We start from the raw sequence: 26,497 nt of genomic DNA on the forward strand, positions 1-26,497 counted from the left end.
GGTTTTGTAAGAGATGGTTTGTGACATCCAAGAGAGAAAGAACTCAAGGGTAGGGATATTGTTACCTGGGGGAATGTAAATGGAGGTAACTGCTAATTTTTTGTGATTGTTCAATAGGCAATTGGCAATGAGAATTTCAGCTGGGTGGAAGTCAGTAATAGTGCTAGAGAGGGGTTGAAGAGTGAGCTGATTAGAGTAGAGAATAGCAACACCTCCACCTTTGTTGTTAAGATGATCATGGTGAGGGATATTATAACCTGGTGGAAGTATTTCAGTGTCTGATACGTGAGGTTTGAGCCAAGTTTCGGAGAGCCAGAGGATGTCAGCGGTGTGTAAGGACATCCGGGCATGGAATAAGGAGGTTTTGTTCATGATACTTTGAATGTTCATAGATATAATAGATGGGCATTTTGTGGGTGAACTTGTGTGGGTCTGAGAAGGAGAATGAGGGGTAGAGAAGTGGGGATTTGAGGGAAGAGAGGAGCTAGGATTAGGTCCAGGGTTTCGATGGATGTCACCTGACAGTAATAGATCTAAGATAAGTAGTCCGATAACTAAGGAAATTTTGTTGGAGGTAGTTTTTTTATTTCATTTTGAGGGGGTATGTAGGTATGAAGAATATATTAATTTTGTATGTGATAGTGTTAGTATGTGTAAATAGAGATGGGGCTATAGGAAGGTGTAGTTGGTGGAGAGAGTGGATGGGGCAGGTAGTAGTAGGTAACCAGGTGTTGGGTGGTAGGGTGTACTGATATGAGGTGGCAGTGTAGGTAAGGCAGAGGATGGAGGTGGAGAAGATAATAAGAAGAGTCACTGGTAAAGCATGAATTTGGGGCAAACATAGTGTTGCTATAGTGATATGGAAATTGAGCAGGTTCTAGGGTTAAATAATAAAGACTAGATGGGCAGGTTATGTGACATACTATTAGGCAGGTTGCTATTAGTCCCTTTAATAGTTGTTTTTTGAAATACATGCTTTTATTAGTGTCTGGGGGGAGACAGACCACTGGGTGATGTTATTTTGTCTTTATTGTTTATTTTTTCATGAGAAATGGGTTTCTGCTGTTTTTGGTTTAGTGGGGTGTGACGCCCGTGCACTGGCTCAGTAATCAAGGAGCCTCAATTCTGACCAATAGCACCAGTGAGGGGCATTCAGATCGAGGGGATAACAAGTACACACACAGTAAAGTACAATTTCCCTTAAGAGCACACAGAGATTACAAAAGTCTGGGGCTGGTTTCTCCCTTTCTCTCCAGACTCCCCACTGGCACAGCTATAGGGTTCAGATCTCAGCTGAGTAGTCAAGTCAAAACCTCCTGTACCCTCTCTGTCCAACCAGTGCTTCATGTCCCTGCCCAAGTAGGTAAGACACACACACTTTGAGATGTTGCTTATATACAAATTCACAGACACTCCTGGAGAAGGCTGGCACAGGTTCTTCAGCAATACCCCCTCCTGCCAGGCTATAAGGTAGTAATCACTGCCCCCAATTACTCTTATCAGCTACTAATAAGGCTCTTCCCAAAGGGTGACCAATTTCACTGTATAATATTACTGTTATACAAATAGTAAGTCAAGTCAAGAGTAGTGTGCATTTGTGTGAATTAGGAGGAATACTTTGATAACGTGACACTTATTTATTTATTTACTTACTTACTTACATGTGTACTGCCACAATCCAATGTCTGAGGTGCAGACTATAAAGTAACTGATGTCTACAGAGGCCATTGGTGGATATAAGTAATTTACCCTGCTGTTGTCTGATCACTGTTAAGCAGCAGTCACTAAACTGGCATGACAAGAGCAGTCAAACAATGTGTTTGTTAAAATTAGTGTAAAGCCAGTGCTGCTGTGGCTAGTGTGTGTGTGCGTGTGCGTGTGCGTGTGCGTGTGTGTGTGTGTGTGTGTGTGTGTGTGTGTGTGTGTGTGTGTGTGTGTATCTATGTGTGTTTGTGTTTAGGTGTGTGAAGGGACTAGCAGTGTATTTAATAGTAAAAAAAATAGCCACTTCTTTGACTTGCATCACAAGCATCAGCAATGCACATAGTAAGTGCTGATCTTTGATGAGCTGGTAGGAGAAGGATGCATGTGAAAGCAACTGATGGTTAGTACATGGGGGACTTCCAGTATGGAGCAGTGAGGGTGATACATAGGAACCATACTCACCATATGCTCCTCTGCAAGAAACTTTAAAAAAATATATTTGAAAAGAGCTTTAAAAATAGAAAAAAAAACAGGTTTTGCAGTTGTTTGAACTTGTATGGAGTTACCCTTGTGAAAGTTGAGAAGAAAACATCTACCTTGTCTACATCCCCAGATGTGAGTGAAATGGAGAGAGACAATATGGCTGACAATGGGGAGAAATCCAATCCAAGGAAATGAATGACTGAGATTGGTGAGAAAATAGAAAAGTTATATTCTACTGTGGTTCAAACTGGTAACTCCCTGTTAGACTATATTAAGAGAACGGACAAAAAATTGAAAAAGGTGGAATCAACTTTATCCATACATTCTGAAGAACTGGAAGCTCTGAAGGTGGGTGACATGATGGGGCACTCCAGACTGGTCACCTCAGACGCAACCAGAGAAGAGCTGCAAGAAAACCCGCAAGAGATGGAGGACAGAGAATGGTGAGGGAACCTCAGGATAGCAAATATCCCAAAGGGATCTGAAGGCAAAGACAACAGACAATTTCAGATAGACCACTTGAAAAGCTGGACTAAGCTGCTGAAAGAAATAGTTCTCATAGACAGGGTTCATTGAGTAAATATAGTCCAGTGATATGTAAATAGATTCCAACTCTCCATGGTTATGAAGATTGAGAATTACCAGTTAAAGCAGCGACTAAATCTGCTTCAGCAAAATGGAAAGACACTGACAATTGAGGAGCAGCAGATCTTTGTTGATCATGACTTTTCCCTTGGCACAAGGTTGCAAAGAAGTAGGTTCACTCCTTACTTCAAACTTTGCAGACAGTCAAACCTTTGTTTTAAACTAATATACCCAGCGATTCTCAGGATTTTCTTTACTCTTGGGGTTAGAACCTTTTCAGACTCAGATCTGGTATCAGGGGCTGTAAAGAGATTCAAAAATGTGTGAAAGATAGCCAACAGTTCCAGGTAATGTGGTGGAAGACAGGAATTGAGCTATCAGTGGTGCTGGAGAGAGGTGGCTGTTAAAACCATTCCCTGAGTTCAAATAAAAGATGTTAACTATGCAGAAGGAGGTGACACAGCAAGCAAATAAGTTGGGGAAGAAATTCCTGAAGGAGGTATACCAGCAAATGGTAGAGATCCCACCTGAAGATGTGAAAGAGCAAGGTCTAGAGTATTAATATTGAAGCTTGTCCACTCCCGTGGTCAGAGAGAGTAAACAGGTATTATAAGTAAATGTGGTCTTTCCAACTGATGGGGAAGTATGTGGCAACCTCATTTATAAACTGTTGTAGTTTACACTAGGTTAGAAAACAATAATCATTAGGCCACCAAAGAAGACTAACTAGTGAGGACTGTCATTTTAATGTTTATTGCTCCCACTGTAAATAGGTTGTTTTTAGACACTTGTCCAATTGTCCAACCAAATGTTTATGCATCTTTAGTAACTTGGGTTTGCAAAGTTAATACTTGCAACCAGCTGAGGAAAAGTTAATCTTACATTGCAGTATATATATTCAAGGGCCACCCCCATCAAAAAGTTATTAACTGACTCAGTGAGCCTCGGAATCAAATTGATCTTAGCCATCTTTGGTACCGAGCCTGTAGACTTTGTTTGCACTCACTTTAGATGTAAGAAGCTCAGGAAGTGAGGATTCTGTCTAGCTCATCAGGACAGCCAATGAAATTCTGGTGGCAAAGATCCACTCTAATGAGCTGTTTTAGTTCACACTCCTTCTCTTAGTGTTTCGGCATGCCAGAAACCATTAAATTTACTTATTTGATGCTTGCCAGAGGAAGAAGAGAAGATGGGAAATGTAAGATAGTTGTCAGGGTATGACAAGAAATTGAAAGTTTTGCAGGCTGATGTTTACAAATGTGGGTAAGGTCATAATTAATTAGCTCTAACCACCAGGCCCCTCCCATTGGGTGGAAAATGGAGAAACATCTGGTAGAATTAAGCAAACCTGGCTAGTAAAGCACTTATACAAAAATAGGATACATATCATAACCACATGCAGCACAATCTAAGAAAAGGGCTTGGTAGCTCCATTGCACATCAATAGGACAGAGTTTGCATAATTCAGACAAATGATGGGAAGATATAGGTTCATAGGTTCATAGGTTTATACTAGGCTATCTGCCCTAAGGCATTTATAAGCCTAGCCCAAATTTTTGTGGCTTACGCCACCCCTTATATGAAAAAATACTGTGCCCATTAGTTTGTTGTGCCTCTGTCCAGCAGTGACACAGAGATGATTCCCGGGGTAAACCTACGATCTCCCATCCACAGGTCTAGATTTCTCTTGAACAGAGTCAGCGAGGTGCTCTGCCTCACATGGACCAGGATTTTATTCCACAGCATAGGGAGTCTCTGAGTGATAAATCTATCCCTCCAGCACATCCTATTTATATCCGTGCTAAGGTTTAAGTCGCTTGCTCTAGTGGTTTTGGTGGATTTGGATTTTTGAGGTGGAGCATGTCCATTAATTCCGGGTTGGACATGGCCTTGTATGTCAGGCACATGTCACCTCTGAGCAGACGGTATGCGACTGAATAGAGCTGGAGTTTCTTCAATCTGGCAGCATATGACAGATTTTGGAGTCCCTTTATCCTTTTGGTGAGGAACTTTTGGGGTCTCTCCAATTGCTGCAGATGTCGGGTGAGATACATCCCGAATGGGGCATTGTACTCGATCATTGGTCTGATATGTGAAGAGTACAGGGGAACAATAACCTCACTAGATCTGGATGTGAATCCCTTCATGATCAGGTGGGCAATGTAGAAGGTCTTTCTAACCACTTTAGCAATGTGAGTGTCAAAAGAAAGGCCACTGTCAACCTGGGTCCCCAGGTCCCTGATAACCTCTTCTGTGCTTAGTGGATTGCCACCTATATGGTAGCTTGGGGTTGCCTTGTTTTTCCCGAAGGGTATGACTATACATTTTTTGTCGTTTAACTTCAGGCCATGGCTCTGGCACCAGCTATCTGTTTCCGTGAGTCCCTTCTGAAGGATATCCGTGTCTGATGCACTTTCCACTATGGCCCAGTTTGCAGTCGTCTGCAAACTTTGTCAGCCAAAGTCCTCCTATGTTGGCCTGTACTTCTGAGAAGTAGATGCCAAACAATAGGGGGCCAAGGACCGAGCCCTGTGGGACACCACTTGTGACCGGCTTGGAGTCTGACATAGCGCCAGCAACTCTAACCCTGTGGGTTCTGTCCTTAAGCCAGTTTGCAACCCATCTTGTGACATATGGGTTTACATTTAAGCTGGTAAGTTTTTCTACAATACCCGAGTGGGGTATTGTGTCGAAAGCCTTTGCAAGGTCAAGGTAGGCTGTATGGACTGCCTTTCCCTCATCAATGGCCTTGGTGACTGTTTGAAGAAGTCGACCAAGTTCAAAAGGCATGATCTTCCCTTGACAAAGCCAAACTGGGTCGGGTCCAATGTCTGCAAGTCCCTATATCTTTGTTTATGAGCTCCATTATGATCCTCTCCATAGCTTTGCAGACTAGACTTGTTAAGCTTATGGGGCGGTAATTACCAGGGTCCGTGAGGCGCCTTTGTGGAGTGGGACAACAGTTGCCGTATGCCACTCCTTGGGCACGTATCCTGTGGTAAGGCTGAGATTAAACAGCTGCCTTATGTGCGGGTTTAATTCCTCATTTAGCTTCGTGTAGCACACAGCCGGGGACACCATCCGGTCCCATTGATGCTGTGTTTTTAGCTTTAGAGAGAGCAGCTTTCACCTGCGCATTTGAGATGTCCGGGAGGCTATACTCGGCTGGGATAGTTATCTCTCCTTTAGGGGGGAGGGGTGAAGTCTGCACTGAACCTGTCTGCCAGTATGTTGGCAATGTCTGTGGGTTCAGTGATTTTTGTATCATTTTGGACTAATTCTGAGCATATCTGGGAGTTTCCACCCAGGTTCCTAACATAGCTGAAAAAGGCCTTATGATTGTCCTTTGAATCCATGGCAATTTTTCTCTCAAAATTGGCCTTAGTTGATTTTATGAGTGCTCGTATTTTTTACTAATAATGATCAGGGGTGACTTCCCTTTTATGGATTTTGTTCTATCATGTAATAGCTTTCTCCTCTTATTGTAAAGTTTGTTAATGGCTGGGGTCCACCAGACTGGACGTTTGCCCTTTGTGGAAAGAGTCTTGGTTTTATTTGGGATTGCCTGATCCATGCAGTCCTGGAGGTGTTCATAGAAGGCATTTGTAAGGGCTTCCGCAGCTTGGGTTGTGGTTTCCACTGGCTCAGGGGCCTTGAAGGATACCACACCAGTCTTGAGTAGTGTGAAGTTTGCTTTAGAGAAGTTCTTCACTACGACCTTTCCTGTCTCGGGTGGCGGCGGGATGTGGATTTCCAGTGAGATTAGTTTATGATCAGATCTCACCAATGAGGGATATACTGTCGGTGTGGAGCATTTTGTCCCCATGTTTGTGACAATGAGATCTAGTATATTTTCTCCTCTCGTGGGAACAGTAACTAGCTGTTCCATGGCATTTGAATTTATGAACTCCAGGAACCGTTGGGCTAGAAAGTTAGGGCTTGAGTAATGTTCCCAGTCTATATTCGGGTAGTTGAAGTCACCCAATATGATGGTGTTTGGAGATACATTTATACCCTCCAGTGTCTTCAGGAAGGCTGTGTGGGGTTCCTGAGTTTGAGAGGGTGGCCTGTAGCATGCTACAATTTGTAGAGCAGTTTTGCCTATGGTTAGTTGCACCTGGATGGTTTCCGAAGCTTCGTGCGTTGCCACCAACCTGGAGGTGTGGGTATCCTTTATGAATATGGTTACACCCCCTCCTTTTGTGGTGTGGTCCGGGTTTTGGGGCGGGCATGATATGAGGTAAAACCTAATAGTGCGGGTGCTCTCAGGAGCCTTGAACCAGGTTTCAGTTACAGCACAGACATCGATGTTCTCCATACTGAGAAGGGCCTCGAGTGCGTGCATTTTGAGATTTAGACTTCTGGCATTGAGCAGCATTACCCTCAGTTTCTTCCCATTTTTGTTTTCTAGGGTGGTAGGTTTAGAATTTGAGCCTTGCCTAAAAAGGCACTATGGGGTGGCAAGAGCCTTAGCCAATATCCGAATCCCAGGGTGACAGGTGCAAGCTGTCCCTTGCGAAGCAGCGTGGCTTGTCAAGCATGTCATCCCAGGCAGACAGACACTGGATCCCCTTTGAATGACACCAGACATTAAGCCAATTGTTAAAGCTGATCATCTTGTCTCTATATTGTGGCATCATTCTTGGTGAAGGAAGGATACTGCTCAGGGTTAGGGTCATACCTGCCTGGGCTACATAATCAGAGAGCTCCTCTATGTCTCTTTTATGTAGTCCAGGGAGGTGCGTCTCAGGTCGTTCACACCAGCATGGACAATGACTGTGTCATATTTGTACTTGCCGTGGAGTGACCAGTGCTTGTGTTATGTGGCGGATTCTAGCGCCCGATAGGCAGCTTACTGTGACCCTCTCCTTGTTCAGCCTGGTGAGTGGGACGTCAGTGTGTCTGACTATGGAGTCACCTATGACAAGTATGTTTGGTGTTGTATTTGGCCTTAAGGGCTGTGACTGCTTTGCACACTGCTTTTGTAGTTTATGTGTTGCTTGTGGGGTGTCTTGAGGTAGCAGTTGTTTGGGTGTCTGCTTTGGAGGCCTCTGCTGTTTAGGTAAATTTTTACTCAGAGCCTCCGAGTATGTCTTTGTGTGTTTATGTGTTTGATTCAGTGGAGTGGTAGCATTATGTGAGGCTGGTTTTGTGGTGTATGTAGTTGCCTTCTCCTCCTGTCTGGTCTTGCCAGTCCTGAGTTAAGAGAGCTCAACCTCCAGTTTGGCTAAATAGCTGCATCTCTCGCAAGTATTTTGTGTTATGTGGAAGGAGGAGAGGGTTGTCTGTGTACATGAGGCAGTTATAACATTGCCTCAAGATTCCCACATTCACCAGCTGGACCGGAGAGAAAATTGACAACTGACCTTTGGACATGCTAGAATAATATTGGGAATTCCTTAATTGAAAACAAGGGCCAGTGGGGAGTGAGGGTGTAGTGCTTTTAATTTTTAGTGCTGACTTATATAATTGCTTTAGTGAGCAAGTGCCAGGTAACTTGAGTGCAATGTGTTACAAGTAACTAAATGCAAAAACGACAAACAGTAACTTTCTTTCAAGTGAAACAAGGAAATAAGTACAGTAAGCAATGCAGATATCACTAGTGATCCACAGAAGCGCTGAGAAGTTGCGTATTAGGTGGAATTAGCTTCCAGGGAAATAACAAGCAAACAAACAAGAAATGACAGAAATTAAATTGAACAAATAAATCAACCTTAGTACAGAAAGGAAGTGTAAGTGCTGACGCATAAGCAGCAAAGAGGGCACTAGAGATCAGACGATGGGAGTATCTTATAAAGGGAGGAGGGAGCTAAATAACTCCTGACAGACTGTGACTTAAGTGCCAGACTTAGAACAGATGCTCATGAATAGAATGAAGCAAATGCTGGTTTCAGGTGGCGGTGGGGGGTGGCAGTCGTGCTTACACATACATTTGTACATACTTTTGAAGAGATTGTTAAACACTTGTTTTTTCATAAAGAGATGATGCAGGTGTTAAAAAGCACAGTCTTTCAGGATGATAACGAAGGAATAGCGAGTCCAGGCATAGTAGAGTAGGAAGATAATATAGACCTCAAGGCAGTGAGAACATGAAAGAAAACCAGACTAAAATGAAAGTATTACTTCGAAAGTAGCGCTATGGAATATAAATGACCTCACTAGTGATACTAAAAAGAAGGAAAAAGTAAAGAAATATATGAAAGGAATGAGGCTGGATACAACAATGATGAAGGAAACTCATCTTAAAAAAGAAGAATGTGAAAAGATAGTGTTGCGGTGGCAAGGGATGGGTCACTTTGCTCAGGCAACTGAAGGCAGGAAACTAGGTATTATCACCCTGATCCAAAGAGGGGTAAATACTGAGACAGGAGAAAAAAATATACAAGTAGGGTTGTTTGTACTATCAAGGAGAAACTGGGAGAGCAGAATAATTACGCTAGGCAATGTTTACATGCTACTAAGAGCCAAAACGACAGAAATTAGGCAGATATGTATGTAAATAGTGGAATTTCATCAAGACATTTTAGTAGGGGGAGGCAACAGGAATCTAGTACCATTAGGTGTTAGTGACATCCCTAGAAGAATGGTAGTGACCAAAGAAGGTAAGTTCTTTAAACAGATATGTAAAAACTACTGTTGGTCTGATTTGGGTAATGCAAACCTTGCGTTGAGGGTATATACCTTTTTTTCTGGGGACAGGAGGAAACCATTGCAGGCTTGATGGAATATATACATATCAAAGGAACACAAATTTTTAGTAAGCATTGTTTTCACCCATCCCAGGCTGATATGTGACCACCTCCCGGTAGAATGTGAGATAATAAACCCCCCCTGCTAAGCATACTGAGGGCAGGATACAGCTGGTGGACTAGTCCTCTGAATAAGCAGCAGCTAAAATAATTTTTAGCCGAGATGGAAAATGATCCGGCAATTTCACAGAAACAACTGCAAGGACAGTTGGGATCTTTAAGATAAGGAGAAAGTGTTATAAAAAGTCAAGAAAGGGTAAAGTGAGAGGAATCAGAGGAACAAGATAGGAACGCTCCGAGACCTATAGAAGAAACTAAAGAATATAACTGAAGAGGAAAGTAAAGAACTTGCATAATTAACTTCCTGATTGGAAAGTCATATCACCAATTCCATTTTGAATGAATAAATGGCTATAAAACAGGGGTATTTCACCAACACCCCTAAACTACAGAAATTATTTGCTCAGAGACTATGACAACAAAAAAGTGGGAAGGGAGATAATGAAATTGAGGGATACCAGCACTGGGAAACTAACAAAAGAAAAGTGAAAAAAAGACAGCCAGCACAAAAGCGTGGGATATTCAAACTTTTAATATGGTAACACGATCCAGGGTCTGGAACTTTGAATGAAGGCCCATAGGTATTAGCAAACCAGATTTTAAGCTGAATATGACCATACTAAAAAAACTGGCATTTGAAAAGAGATCTGGTCTTATACTGGGAATATTTAAGAAAAGGAGAATTAAGGATGGAATGATGGGAACTATTGGAGACCCACAAATTAACTAATAACAATAAATGGGCAAGGCATGTGCGACTGTTGTGTATATTTGGAAAGATGTAACACAGAAGTGATTAATCAGGCATGGGCTAGAAAGTCACTGTTGCTTGAGATATTAATCGAAGCTAGACCATCAGAAGCAAATAGACAGCATCTAGTGAGCAAGACTGTACAAGGCCCTGAGAGATATTAACAAGGAAAGAGGTAGTAAAAATGAATTTCAGGATGGGAAAAAGACATCAGGCACAACCAGACCTAAAGATAGGTGGCAGAGAAGATGGGCAATCCTGATGAAGGTGATCAAGTCTTGGAAATTCCAAATTTTTGTGTGGAAATTTTTGCACAAATATTTCTACACCCCCTCATAAGTTAAGCAAAAATTTTCCAGGTGCTGATAAAAACTGCTGGAGGGGCAGACAGGAAATGGTGGTAACCTGTAGACATATATTTTGGTTTTGCAATAAACTTGAAAAGTTCCACAAGGACTTGGATAGTCTAGTAAGGAAGATTTTAAGGCTATCCCATTGTCCATCAGAGGAAAATTATTTGCTAGGGCTTTTGAAGGCTTCATTTAGCAACAATACGAGAAGATAACGTGTTTCCTTCTTATGGATATTTCAAAAAATAAAAAATAAAAAAAAAAATAACTAGAAAGTGGAATACATCAGAAGAACTTACTCTAGAAGAAATAACTGTCCTTATGTATGAGTGGATGAAACAGGAGAGGATAGTATTTAAAGGTAAAAGTTTTAGGTATCATAATAGGAAGTGGCAAATTTGGGAGGAGGTTAGTAAGGAAGACGAGGAATAATACCTTCACTTGGCTACAAAATGGGGCACCAAGGAAACATAATGGGATTGGGCTACAATTGTTCTAGATTTAGACACTATTAACAATTGTTCTAGATTTAGACACTATTATTAACTGTAATTTCTGGAGTGTGGCCATGCCCATTGCACTGGACTATATAAATGGACTAAACTTGCAAACTATAATGTAGGAGGGCTTCCAGAAGAAATGTTGGTGGATGGCAATGAAATATTACTGAATTATTTCTAAAAATGCCATGTTTTATTGATATTTTACTAAAAAATATTTAAGTAACATGCAGGTGGAAGTGATAGTTGTACAGCAGTGTGGAGGAGGAGTAGGAGCAAGGTCAGAAGACGCAACACCAGGGAAATAGGTAGCATAAGAGGATGTAGGATTATTATCATGGAGAGAGGCTATAAGGTGCAAGTATATGGTTTTTGGTTTGGTAGGATCATGCCACAAACTGTCGCACTGTGCGGTACACATAAAAATATCTTGTGCTCCCTGACCCAGTCGGCAGCCAGCTGTTACAATCTGGCAGGACCCCTCAAAATATTCCAGTAAAAGGATCTCCTGCCTGAAAGGACGCTACCCTGAGAAACTATACCCTGGTACAAGTCTCTGAAGTCCGTCTTATAATTGGATAAGGCAGCCCCCCTCAAACTATCCCAGTAAAAGGATCTCCTGCCTGAAAGGATGCTACCCTGAGAAACTATACCCTGGTACAAGACTCTGAAGTCTGTCCTGCAACTGGATAAGGCAGTCCCCCTCAAACTATCCCAGTAAAAAGATCTCCTGCCTGAAAGGACGCTACCCTGAGAAACTATACCCTGGTACAAGTCTCTGAAGTCTGTCCTGCAATTGGATAAGGCAATGCCCCTCAAACTATCCCAGTAAAAGGATCTCCTGACTGAAAGGACACTACCCTGAGAAACTATATCCTGGTACAAGTCTCTGAAGTCCGTCCTGCAATTGCATAAGGCAGTCCCCCTCAAACTATCCCAGTAAATAGATCTCCTGCCTGAAAGGACGCTACCCTGAGAAACTATACCCTGCTACAAGTCTCTGAAGTCCGTCCTGCAATTGGGTAAGGTTAATACCTTATAATGTACTAAAACTAAATAACAAAAGCTATGTACTATTTACTGCTGACCTGGGTCTAAAGTCACCTTTAGGTTGGCCCCCACAGTAATTTGGCTCCCTCCATATTGTTTAAATTAGCTAGTTTACTCCTAGTATATTATTTCACACACCTACAATAATACCCTGAACACAGTAATGTCACCCTGCTCTCCCTCACATAGCCCAGAAAATTATACTCTGCAGCTATTAAATTATCCTGCAAGTGTATAATCTATAGCTTAAAAATAGCCTAAAAAATTGATGTAAAAAGAAACAAATTAAAATACAGCCAAAAAATTAGCTTAACATATAACCATACATACCATAAGCCCAGGGAAATACTTGGAGTCAGTGTTAGCCCCTTAACTCCTCCCTGTTGCATTATGTATACGAGGTTTCTAATACAGCTCCAGAAACCGCCATTTTTCAAATATCCAGTGCTCCCTGACCCAGTTGACAGCCTGCTGTTACAATCTGGTATGCAACCTTTCTCTGTAAAATGCTTTAAAATATGTTAAGACTCTGAATTTAAGCAAATCAGCTAAATATAGTGTAAAACGTACTCGGACAATATTTAGCGTATTCTGGCATGTTAGATAGCATCTCGTATGAACTAAGGCACAGTAATTGAGCTCCATGTGCTTTTAAATGCAAGCGCAGCAGAGGTTATATGAAAAGAATTGCACTACTGTAATTTGTTGTGTTACTGGACACCGATAACTGATAACCAAGCTGCTTACTGTATGTCCGGTCTTAGCCTGTTTAGATACTTGTTCACCTAAGGGCTGCTTTTAAATGTGAAATGTACTTGATAGCTGTTGTCCTGTACCTTAGTTTAAAAGTACAGCATCAGACAAGGAAACGGCTTTGTGCAAAGACTTGAATAATTAGTACCTACATCACAGTGTGGTTAAAATTGTACCTTACAAAGGTAGTGATTTTGTATAAATGAATCAACCCTAGAATTACATATTTCACTGTTTGCAGACCATTTATTTAGACAGAAGAAAATACTGTGCTTCATAGCTGTACAGAGCTCCTGATTATTGTATAAATCATAGTTTAAGTGAATGTGAAATGCCTGCTTGCTTGGTGGCTAGTTATGAGTGCTGATAAGGTCTTACTCCTAATAATGTTTTGTTTCTAGGCAGTCCCCCTCAAACTGTCCTAGTAAAAGGATCTCCTGCCTGAAAGGACACTATCCAACTCCCAGCATGGCTTCAGGCCATACCACAGCACCACCTCATCCCTCCTTTTCTTTACTAATGCCATAAACCAAAACAGAAATGACAATAGGCTAACCTCCGCCCTCTTCCTTGGCCTATCAAAAGCCTTTGACATGGCCAACCATGAACTTCTCATTCTTTCTCTAAAATCTATTTCCCTCAATAAGAACGCTATCCAGTGGTTCCAGTCCTACCTGACTGGTAGACAACAGGCAGTACTATGGCAGGGCAAACTCTCCAGTCAGCTACCTCTCACACTTGGTGTCCTTCAAGGGTCCATACTAGGTCCACTACTCTTCTCTATTTTTATCAACCTTCACACTGCTATCCCAAAAGCTACCTGTATTTAATATGCAGATGATTCCACTCTGATTTGCTCAGCCACATCCCCATCCGAACTGCAAATCTTAACCCAAAATACATTTAACACTATTGAGAACTGGCTCACCAACCAACTCCTATTACTGAACCCCAATAAAACTAAACTTCTACTCTTCACCCCCACTAGTAGATCTGCCACACTTTCATTCTCTGTCATGTCTAACAATGGCACCACTATCTTCCCAGATCAACACATCAAATTTCTAGAAGTTATCATAATGTCAAATTTGACCTATAGGTCAACAAAACCATACAGACATCAATAAGAAGCTTGGATCACTGTATAGAAACAAGACATTTTTAACCCCACTGGCTAGGACTGCAATCCCCTGATCACACCTACTCCCTACTCTTTTATATGCCTGGCCTGTACTCGCAAACCTCAACAAATCCGAACTAAGTAAGCTGTCCCATAGCTACAACCATACTACCAGATTCGCCACTAGCTCCACCTATAGAACCCACCACTGCCAGAACCTGAAACAACTAGAGTGGCTAGAACTGCCTAGATTAATTCAATTCAATCAACTCTTAATAGCACACAAAGTTCTGTACCACCCTAAGGCTACCCCCTCACTTATAAATATTCTTAAGCCATATAGCAACCTGAGATCCCTACGGTCAGCCGATAAATTACTGGCCCAAACCCACAAAGCTAATAACTCTGCTGGTGAATCCCTGTTCACCAACTTTGTTGGCAAAACCTGGAGTTCGTTGCCGAACTATATAACCCTACAATCCTCCAATAGTCTCTTAAAAAAACCTCAAACAGTATCTCAAAGTGAACTGGCTATGCCCATGTACCAACCCTGATTAAGTTATAAACTGATAGCACAATCAGTAATTATCATAACATGTAACTACGTCACCAAGTTCTGTATCCCATCTTACTTTTAATTGTGTCTGTCCATGAGAATTGTGAGTCCCTACTAGGGAACACTACTAAACCAATGTATATAATGTATATAATCACTTTGTTTTTATGTATTCTAATTGTTTTCTTACTTCTTGTGTAATCTATGTATGTTTGTCTATGTGGAGCTTTTCTCCCCGGGCCTCCGCTGAAAATGGACATGTATCCAGTCGGACTATCCCAGTAAACAAATGTAAAATAAATAAAATAAAAATAAATAAAATACCCCATACATTTCAGATACAAGAGACAAGTGATTCACTGACAGTACTTCTTTGGCACCAGCATCACTGCAGTCACTGATATTGTTGCAAAATGTAGCTAAAATGTACTAGGAACTACATACTCAGAGTTACTGATATTCTATGGTTTTAGTTAAGACGTCCTTAAAATGATGCCTGTGATATTACTTTTCTACAACACCGTGGTTCTTATATCATAACACCATTCCTTTAATGCACTCGTCATTCCATTCTTATTGCATTGCCTTCAGTTTATCCTAACCCTAGCTATTCCTTAACACCCTAATAAACTTTTACTGACCTCATGTTTTTTTTTTACAATAGTACATTTTCCTACACACTTACTATTTATCATTTCACCCTTCCTATCTATCTTGCTTAATACCTCAGTAACTGAATTAACTATCTTACTACTCCTACTCGACATATTACATATTACTGAGGAGTACCTACAAATGCAGACATAAGCTCTGTATCTGAATGGTTAAAGAAGTTATTTTGTGTGCTTGTCTACATTATAGTTTGCACTATTCCCTTCTACATTTTGTTTATACTCCTTGTCTGATAATGTAATTACTTTTTGCCCCCAACTTTAAGTTCTCAGGTCCCCAATGAAAATGGACTTTGCCCAATAGGGTTAACCTGGCCAACAAACTATAATATAATGTTGTTGCGTCTTTCGGCTTTTCCCGGTTATGGGTCGCCACAGCGGAACTCCGGTCCGCTAATAATTGGCAGTAGATTTTTACGTGCTGAGTTGACAGCCCTGATGCACAACCTTCAACGAAGGTGCGCCCATTCATGCATGATTCCACACAGAAGACGCTCTAGCTGAGAATCGAACAGGATGTCTTACTATAATATAATATAATATAATATAATATGCCAATCATGAGCAGACAGGTGATCCGCTGTGGTAACCCCTAATCGGGAAAAGCCAAAAGAAGAATATAATATAATATAATATAATATAATATAATATAATATAATATAATATCACACTCTAAATGTGTGGACATTTCTATAAGAAAAATGCAATTCATTTTCTGAACATTCCTAATGCCAGTTGCAAATGGAGGAACCTTTTGGTTAAAAGATTTTCTGGAGGCAAATACTTTCCAAGGTTGTACTTTGTAATGGCAGTAACACTTGGCACTAACGTTTTAACCCCTCTATCTAATATAGACTATGGAAAGTTCTGGGAATATGGAGTTAGTGTCAATGGCTTATCAGAAATCTGTCCACCTTCAAGGTCCTAAAAGACACTACACAAATAGTTGATAAGTGAACAATTCCTAACAGCTTTGTAGGTAAATAATGTATGAAGGCCACAGATTATAGTACCATAGTTTCAGATGTGAGTGAATTGTGTCTTGCCATGCCTTTCACTGTCTGCATCGGATCCTTCTATTCATCACCTTCACTCAAAATCATCTTATCATATAAACATCCCTTATCTTCACTAGAGTTACTTCCAAATTACATTTTGCATGCACACTTCTCCTGCAGCCCAAAGTTAGCTTATTTAAAAAGTATAGATTTACCTATAGCATTCTCTTTTTTAAGTAGAAAAAAATTCACAACAGCTGCTGCACAATATAGCAGTGATAGCAGAAGTCATGGCAACATTTTAAAAGTGCTTTCATAACCTGTAAAATACCTCCTATAAAAAAGAATTCTGAAAATGCTTTTGCATGGAAATATTTTTCTCCCAACAAAACTTTTACACCAGAATATTATTTTTTTCTGGTAATGTAAGTGGAAATTACACATTTCAATGTTTTGGCCCCATGTCACAGATACCCTAACCTTTTAAATCAGATCTTTACAAGGTATAATGGCAGACATGCCCACTGATTTAATAGCAGCTATTTATCATGGTTGAATTTCTTCTCTTTGGATGCAAAGCCATTTCTCCTTATTTCAGTGGTGGTGTTTACTGAGAAGGCAAATTCATTTTGTGAATAAATATTGTAATGGTACTGCTGGACCATTTGCCACAACATGTGGAATGTTTTCTGTTCATGCGTAGCATTGCAAGTTTATCAGTTTGCTAGAGCTACTAATGAACAAAGAAAATAACTGAAAAATGCAATCAAACTATACTTTTGGACATATAAGTATGAATTTCTTTTGAGTGGCATTCACTCAGCTATAGATTAACCAGCTTGTTTCAGAACTGCTGTTACCTGATAACCATAATGAACTCACATGCACCATTTTTATATGAGTCTTACCCCTCCTCTCTTTAATTAGTACTGCTATATTAATGACAAAGTACTTTTGATATCTGAGCATGCAGCAAAAATGCAGCTTATAGTTTATTAGGCATATAGTAACATTTTCTGTGGTCAGCTATGCCAAGAACACAGAGTTTTGGATCCACCATATTAATTCAAATACCAGCTAGTCAAGTTTAATGTACCTACTGCTAATTGCTCAAGTTAAACTACAATCACTATTAAAAGTAAACTGGGCATTTCCTGTACCCCTTAACATGGGGAGCAAGCCCCAAGACCCTCAGTTTATAAATGTACTGATTATGTGGTCACACAAGCAGAGATAAAGTATATTTGCTAAAATAGTCTATAAATTCAAGCATCTCACACTGGAATATAAAAATTAACAAACAGTTGCGAGCAGATAAGCCCTGAGCGGCTGAATGCTGAGTAAGTAAAAGATACCCCTTTGTATGAATGGCATAACTGTGCAATCTGAAAAAAATGATCTCACGCTGCAGTATTAAAGCATTGGGGAAATATGGTAAGCTACCCCTTAAAAGGACTATGTATTCTTTTTGAATATCCCATAGGTATAACTTCAATTTACTTCATAAGCTCTTATCATTTAAGACATTATACAGAGTGCTGTAAGAAACAATGTTATATTAATTTTATGTGTTTACTTGATTGATTATTTACTGAATATTGGTAGGTGGCAAAGATCCACATGAACGAGGTTCTTCTTCAGTAGTAACTAGGTGTGAGCATTTTTCCAGAAATCTGATACATAACAGACAATACGATAACTGCACATGCAGAAAATATTTAACAAAATATTTTCACCTTCAACATGAAAGGAAATGTTTAATAACAGTAGTACTCATACAGAAAACAAAAGGTAACTGGGAAGTGGACTAGACAAGGAACAAGGAATGAGCATAGAAGAACAAACAGGGACAACTTACTTTCAGAATGCTTTCATCTCAGTTCATGATTTCACCTTTAAGTGCACTTAATTCCTATAGTTTATTCTCACGTTTGTGAAATCCCCATCTTATCAACTTAAACTTACTAACTTACTTCTTCTAATACGGAAGCAAACTACTAATGAATCTTATATGATCTCTGCCTCTTAGGCTATTATCTCATGGGCTACAATTGGACTTGAAACTGAATGATCCTAAACAAGTGCAGCTAAGTCAACGTTTTAGATAGTGATTAAGCAAATATCTGAAGATTTGTCCCCAGAGTTTACTATTCAGCTATTGTCTAACTTGGTATAATGGCAAAAGTGCTGTTTTCCCATTGTATGGCATTATGGATAGCTCCATGAGTTCCTGAATGCCAAATAACAGAACATTTAGTACCATCAGCTGGCTGTGAAATGCAACATTTGCTTTGCTAAATGTCACTTTCACTGTACATTGTGATTATGGCTAATATTTCTCAGTTAGAGTTTCAAGTAGTTATGGAATTTAAACATTTTACTTGTGTTTTGTGAGATATAACAAAATCCTCTGCAGCACATTTGGCTATTTTACAGCTTTCATTTAGTCAGTCTGCATTTTTTTTCCATTTACGCCTGTTAAACATTGAGTACTTTGATGTTTATTGGAAGGAATTTGAGTAATGAAGCAATTCATTTGGCATATGCACATGAACAAGTTGTCTAAAACCTCTAATGTTATAAGTGTTTTTAATTACATACTTTAGTTAACACAGTTCCAAGAAGTCTTCACATGTTCTCTGAGGAAGTGATATGTTTTGTTTTCATCTAAAATAGATGCTTCCTCTTTCTTTTGCACTCTGAATCTCCCAGTGGCACTTTTACTGAGTAATATTGTAGAACATGTGTAAAATGATTAATTGCCCTTGCTGGCTTACCATGCAAATCTCCAGCTCCTTCAAACAAACTACTTCAGAAAGTGTTGTACATCCTGATTTACATGTATCTAACACAGCATAGCTAGAATTTCTCAATACCCACCAAACAACAGATACAAACCCTATGTTCCATGCTTCTACCTGGCATAAAGAGTGTCACAGAGTATTTTATATTCATAAAAAGCACCTGCATCTGAACACCTTCTCATTTGCTGGTTGAAGGTATACAAAGTACAGCTACGATCATGTGCAAGGTAAAGGTGTGACAGTCATAGAAATGATCCCTGCTGATTTAAAAAAAGATATATTTTCTTTCAGCAACGTCTACCCTCTCTTGATCACAGCAATGTTTTATAAAACAGATTACAACCCTTCTTTCATCAAACCCTTACAGTGCTAAAATCCTGCATGAAAATATTAGCCGATCAACCCCATGTACCCTCGTACCAAACATTCAAATATACATACTTTGTTGAACTATTGTCTTCCTGTATACATCGAACGGTGAACACAAAGCTCCTTTTCAAACATGTAAATCCTGACCTTTACATTTGCAATATTACAGCCCAATCTTAAGAAAGATCATAAACTTGTACTGAAACTGATCTTAAGCCTGATCTTAAGAAAGATCATATATTTGTACTGTATTGATCATGAATTTGTCAGAAAGCTGTTATAGAAACTGGATACGAAACATAATCTGAATCCCAATAATATACTGCCATCTCCTCAAAATTGCAACATGCCTCTGTCCAGACTGCTTACATGGGTTTATATTATCCGAACAAAAACTGGAATGCGCGAATCCACTTTGAGCGACACAAAATGAGCGAATGTTGCAAATATTGAAGAATGAAAGGAAATCGCCGTAGGGAATTCCTCCCTTTACTTCAATGGAGTGCGATCTCAGAGTTGGTATATTTAAGTAGCTGGGGTGTGGGGGGGTACAGTGAGACCTGCCCCCCTGCATAAAGCAGTTAGTAAATGCTTTTGTGTATTACTTTTTTTATTTTTGTGGTTCATTGTTTGCGACATTCGCTCATTTTGTGTCGCTCAAAGTGGATTCACGCATTTAGGTTATCGTTCGACTAATATAGACCCTTAAACACACCTTTAATTTTTCTCTCACATCTGAAAAAGTTCCTGAACAACTTAAACACTCACTCATAATTTCATTTCCTAGGAAATCTACCCTATAATGTCTCCAGGTTTACCAATCCATGTCCATTCTATGTCCCATAACCAAAGCCTTTGAAAAATATCATGCAGGCACACATTTTTGAGTATATCAGTAAATACAATCTACTCACTGATTAACAACATGGCTTCAGAACTGGCCACAACACTGAAACTACCCCCTATATGGTTACATGCAAAATCAATAATGGTATAGAAAAGAGGCAGTTAGCAGGAGCACTTTTTATTGGTCTTATCAGTGGATTTGAGAGTGTCAAGCATCTTATTTGATCAAAATACTATTTCTAAGCTTCGATGATATTTAACAACTTGCTGCGGTAGCGTTGCCGCCTCACAGTAAGATGTTGTCCTGTTCGATTCTCAGCTAGAGCGTCTTCTGTGTGGAGACATGCGTGAATGGGTGTACCTTCGTTGAAGGCTGTGCGTCAGGGCTGGCAACTCTGCATGTAGAAATCTACTGCCAATCATTAGCAGACCGGAGTTCCGCTGTGGCAACCCCTAACCAGGAAAAGCCGAAAGACAAAAAAACAACAACCTTTTAAATTCAGTCAGGCCAAAACGTTGTGTATACTGTCACTTTAAACTCTCATGTCCCATGAGGCTCTGCTATGGGGCCTGTTCTTTCTCCTTGTATTTAAATAACCTTTGCAGTAAAACACCACAAACATACAATATAACACTCTGCACAGATGATACTGTTTTACACAGTACAGGGCCTGCCTGTAAAACAATACAGACATTCAAAAAAATGTTTTTCCACTCTCTGCTTCAGGGTCAGCTCAGATCACCATCAGTTAATTCCTCCAAAACAGCCCTTACGTGATTTGGGACCCAACAAAGACTATCCAACAACAAACCTCTATCAATAACTGTACTAGAGCATACAGTCATGCAAATAGCTAAGACTGATTCTCTATCCCTGAGTCACCCTTAAACTACACACCGAATTATCGCCACAGAAGTAAATGCTCAATTCAGAGCCACAAACTCCATAACCAGTATCTTACACCACAAGATAGATACCCCAGCTATCAGCATTGTTACACCAAGACCAAAGTCTGTCCTACCTCCTACTGCATTACATACAGCCTAAAGCAAAAGCACAATACAGCGCACTGTCCACATTTCCTACAGTCACACTGACGTCTGTTTAAATCATGACTTGGCCCTGTTGATGAGGGAATAAATGGGTCAACTTGCTGAAAGGGGGATTATGAAGGGCAGACAGCAGGGTCAAATTACCAAAAAATAATAGGTGCCAGTAATGAACGGCACTGTGCAGCCCTAAAGAGAGCCAAGTGGCTACTTGTAGCTGACCATGCCACCCTAGTTCAAGTCACTCTCATCTTTAAATTAATCTATGGCCAGCATTTTCCTTCCTTAGCAAATGCATTAATTGTTAGATCAAGTCCTTATGACCTTACAAGTCAAATTAATAACACTCTTTCATTTCACAGACGACCGTTCCATTGCTCCATCTGACTCTAGGAGACGAGTCTTTCGGTGAAGGTGTTCCTACAAAGTGTAACTCCCTTCTAACCGAAATCAAACAAATCACCAACCATATGGAATTCAGAAGTTGACTAAAAGCCAATGTTAAAAATGGAAAAAAACAATACAAATGCAATTGCTTTAAGGACAAAAGCTAATTAAGCTATCTACATACTTATTATCTCTATCCTGACTCCCCTGAACACTCAGCTGATAGCTTTTCCTCACTTTCACCCTTCATCAGCTTATCTCGTCCCATGTTAATATTTTTTCTGTGCTTAAAAACTTATTTACTACCTGTTCTCCTTCCAATTTGTAATACAAGTTGCATTTATTACTTTAGATCTACAATTTATACATGCTTAGTGGATGCCCTCTATGTCGTATTTTTATATTTTTTGTAACTATACAGCCTAACATTAGCACTGTATACTAGTCAGAAAGTTATAATTAATGATGTAAACATCTCTGTGCATGTTTTTATAGTATAGAATGTGTATGTCATAAGGTTTAAAAGTTCTTTCAACAATTGTATACAGTAGATTTGCCATGATTAGCATCCATACAGGTTGCTGCTGAAAATTGTCCCAGGTGCAGCACACCTACCTGGTCAGTAAAGACAAATAAATAAATAAATGCTTAATGTTTTAGGAGCCACTGAGCTTCCCATGTGTACACCAGCAGAAAGAGGGAGCTACCCAATCCTATCTCCTTTGTGGGGAAAGCTCATCTTTCCTTCTGCACTGACCACAACAATACCCTGTACATCTAGTCTTCTCCTCCCATTCAAATGCTTATTAGTGCACTTTCCTGAACCCAGCAGTGAGGAAGCTCTCACAATCTCTTCTACATATTTGAGTGTCTGAAGCATCCCCAAACCCTAGTTCATAGGTTCATAGGTTGGTACTAGGCTATCGGCCCTAGGGCCTATACAAGCCTAACCATAACAATTCCCTGGATATTTCTTCCCACAATATTTACTTCTCTGGACCCCTGTCTAGCAGGGTGACTGACATGATCCCTGGGGTGAATTTCCTATCTCCCACCCAATCATCAAGGTTCCTTTTGAAAAGGGCCAAGGAGGCACTCTGCTTGACATGTATGCGCAGTCTATTCCAGAGTATGGGGAGTCTCTGGGTCAGGAACCTATCCCTCCAGCATGTTTTGTTCATTGTGATGACAAGGTTTAGATCCCTGGAGCGTGTGGCTCTGAGGGATTGGGATTTCTTTATGTGGAGCATGTCCAACAGCTCAGGGTTTGACATGGCCTTGTATGTTAAGCAGAGATCGCCTCTGAGTAGACGATATGCCACACAGTATAGCTGAAGTTATTTTAGGCGGTTAGCATATGGCATCTGCTTTAGGCCTGTGATTCTTTTAGTGAGGTATTTCTGTGGCCTTTCCAGCTGTTGCAGATTTCTTGTGAGGTACATACCAAACGGGGCATTATACTCTATAATGGGTCTAATGAGGGATGAGTACAGTGGGACAATGACCTCCTTTTTTCTGGATGAAAAGCCCTTAGTGATGAGGTGTGCCACATAGAAGGATTTCCTGACTGTTGTGGCGATGTGGTTATCGAAAGTGAGACCACTGTCCACCTGTGTTCCTAAGTCTCTCATCACACTTTCGATGTTTAGTGTACTGTCACCTATGTGGTAATTCATGGGTACATGTTTTTTCCAAAGGGGATAACTATACATTTCTTGGCATTAAGCTTGAGCCCATGGCTCTGGCACCAGGCATCTGTTTCTGTAAGGCCCTTTTGTAGAATAACCACATTATTTGGGGATTCAGTAATGGCTCCCAGTTTGCAGTCATCTGCGAACTTTGTTAGCCAGAGTCCCTTAGTGTTGGCCTGTACTTCAGAGAAGTAGATGCCAAACAAGAGTGGTCCCAAGACTGAACCCTGAGGTACTCCACTTGTCACTTGTCTGGAGATGGATTTCGGGTCGGCTACTTTTACAGTCTGGGTTCTGTCAGTAATGTAGGGATTTATGCTTAGTAAGTTTATCTATGATTCCAAAGTGGGGGATGGTGTCAAAGGCTTTGGCAAGGTCCAGATAGGCTGTGTGGACCGCCTTACCCTCGTCCACAGCTCTGGAGACTGATTTGAAGAAGTCAGTCAGATTCAGGAGACAAGATCAGCCCTTCACAAACCCAAACTGGGTGGGGTTCAGTGTTTGAAGGTTGCCAATGTCTTTGTTTATAAGTTCCATGATAATGTGTTCCATGCCCTTGCAGATCAGGCTTGTCAGACTGATGGGACGGTAGTTCCCGGGGATCCAAGGTGGATCACCCCTTGTGGAGTAGGATAACTGTAGCTGTGCGAGGCTATGATTAAACATGACACTTAGGTGATGTGCAAGTTCATTTTGTAGTACACAGCCTGGGATGTCATCTGGTCCCATGGATGCTGTATTCTTAGCTTTGGAGAGTGCGGTTTCTACCTGTGTGGCCGTGATTACTGGAATTTGGCAATATTTTGGTATTGAGATGGGCCCTTTAGGGGGTGAGAGGGGGGTGAAGCTGGCACTAAATTGATCTGCCAGGATATTGACAATATCCTTGGGATCAGTATATTTAATGCCATTCTGCTGTAGCTCAGAGCAGATCTAAGCATTACCATTTAGATTCTTGACATAACTATGGAATGCCCTGTGGTTGTCTTTGGAATCTTTGGCAATTTTATTTTCGTAACTAGCTTTTGAAGATTTTATGAGGGATCTCAGCTTCTTACTGAGGCTGGTGAGGGAGTTTTTTGCATCTTGGGATTTTCCTCTTTTCTGCAACAGTTTCTTCCTTCTGTTGTATAGTTTGTTTATAGCAGGGGACCACCAGATTGGCTTCCTTTTTTTGGAGAAGAGCATCTTGGTTCTATTTGGGATGGCAGGATTCATGCACGAGTGGATGTGCTCATACAGTGCCTTAGTGTAGGATTCAGCAGTCGAATTTTCAGATCCTGTCTGCATGGGTGTTGTGACGTTTGTCACGTCTGACTTCAGTAGCATGAAGTTGGCTTTGGAGATGTTTTTTAAGGAGGTTTCCTTACTGGGGGGGTGGGATGTGGATGTCAAGGGTTATTTGCTTATGGTCAGACCTGACCAATGAGGGGGTGACCACTGGTGTGGAGCATCTACCTCCCATGTTGGTAATGACCAGGTCTAGGATACTGGAGCCCCTGGTGGGACAATGGATTAGTTGATCCAGGGCATTGGAATTTATGAATTCCAAGAACCGTTGGGAAAAGGAGTTGGTACCCGAGTAGTTTTCCCAGTTAATGGCAGGGTAGTTGAAATCACCCAGTATTAGGGTGTTTGGTTGTACCTTAATATTTTCCAGTATGTTTAGAAAGGTGTAGTGAAAATGTTGGGGTATGGTGGGGGATCTGTTGCAAGCTACAGTTTGGATTGCAGTCTTACCTAGTGTTAGTTGCACCTGGAGAATTTCAGATGCATTGTGTTGGGCAACTAGCCTGGAGGTGTGACTTTCCTTGGTGAATATGGGCACTCCTCCACCTTTTGTGTTTCAGTCTTGGTTTTGTGGCCGAAAAGTGTGGTAAGAGTTGTAGCCTGGTATTGCAGGTGTGCTCTCTGGAGCCTTGAACCAGGTCTCAGTTACTGCACAGATATCAATGTTCTCCATTTTTAGGAGTGCCTCGAGAGAGTGCATTTTGAGGTTTAGACTTCTAGCATTGAGTAGCATTACCTTCAGATTTTGCATGCTTGTATCTGTTACGGTGGTGGTTTTATCCTTTGAACCTTGCCTAAAAAAAGGCACTATAGGGGTGGCAAGAGCTTTAGCCAGTAATCTGAATCCCAGCGGTGACAGGTGCAGACCATCTCTGGCAAAGCATCGTGGTCTGTCGATCATGTCGTGCCAGGCAGACAGATATTGGATCCCCTTTGAATGACACCAGAAGCTTAGCCAATTGTTGAAGTTAATCATTTTGTCCTTAGTGTTTCCTGTCAGCAGTCTTCCCTGCCATCCTACACCCAGCCCATGAGCAATTAGACCCCTCATATAGTCACACATTACAGCCGTGATCAGAGCTGTAACTATCAATCTACCTTTGGCATCATAACAGAAATTGGTATCTTCTTACTAGACTACCCATTCTAACAACCACTGGTATATTAGTTATTGCACCTACATCTAAAGTCTTGATTAACTGACTTCTTGTCTGACCCAAATGTCCTACCCTGTATGCTTGTAACTGATCAGACTGTCCTCCATCTCCATTCCTTCCCTGAAGCCTCCCTACCTCCGTCACACCATCTGCAACACCCTGTGTTCGGCAATCCTGGTGCTACTGAGGTTAATAAGAAATGTTCTCTATGAACTCATATTATTAGATCTTTGTTAGGTACCTGGTTAGATATAGAACAAAGCACGGCTGGTCATGGATAAATGCTGTAATATACACAAGCTTTCGCAAAAAGATGTTTCTTGAAGTGTTACAGATTAAAAATTAACAGTTCCTTTAATATACATAAGTAACAGGAAAAACGTAACATGACTAACACATGATAAAAGACGTGACTTACATATCAAAACAATGAAATTTTTTTTCTCAAGGATCTAGCTTTTAAGATGCGCTGACTTAGCTACAGCTCTGCATATCAAGATTATTTTAAAGGAAGTTTAATGTCTGACCTTTTCTAATTGTAATTGTAAGTTTGTCCCATAATCTTGGAAAACA

At 40.6% G+C, this 26,497-nt stretch overlaps 1 protein-coding gene across 2 annotated transcripts in view; it reads right to left on the reverse strand.

Moving 5' to 3' along the window:
- The window catches only part of GRAP2 (GRB2 related adaptor protein 2), an 874,362-nt gene that overhangs the window by 692,395 nt on the left and 155,470 nt on the right, over nucleotides 1-26,497 (reverse strand). The gene's annotated exons all lie outside the window — the stretch shown is intronic.

The sequence above is a fragment of the Protopterus annectens genome, chromosome 1.part0, assembly GCF_019279795.1.
Source record: "Protopterus annectens isolate FY-2018-M chromosome 1.part0, PAN1.0, whole genome shotgun sequence".
NCBI lineage: Eukaryota > Metazoa > Chordata > Ceratodontiformes > Protopteridae > Protopterus > Protopterus annectens.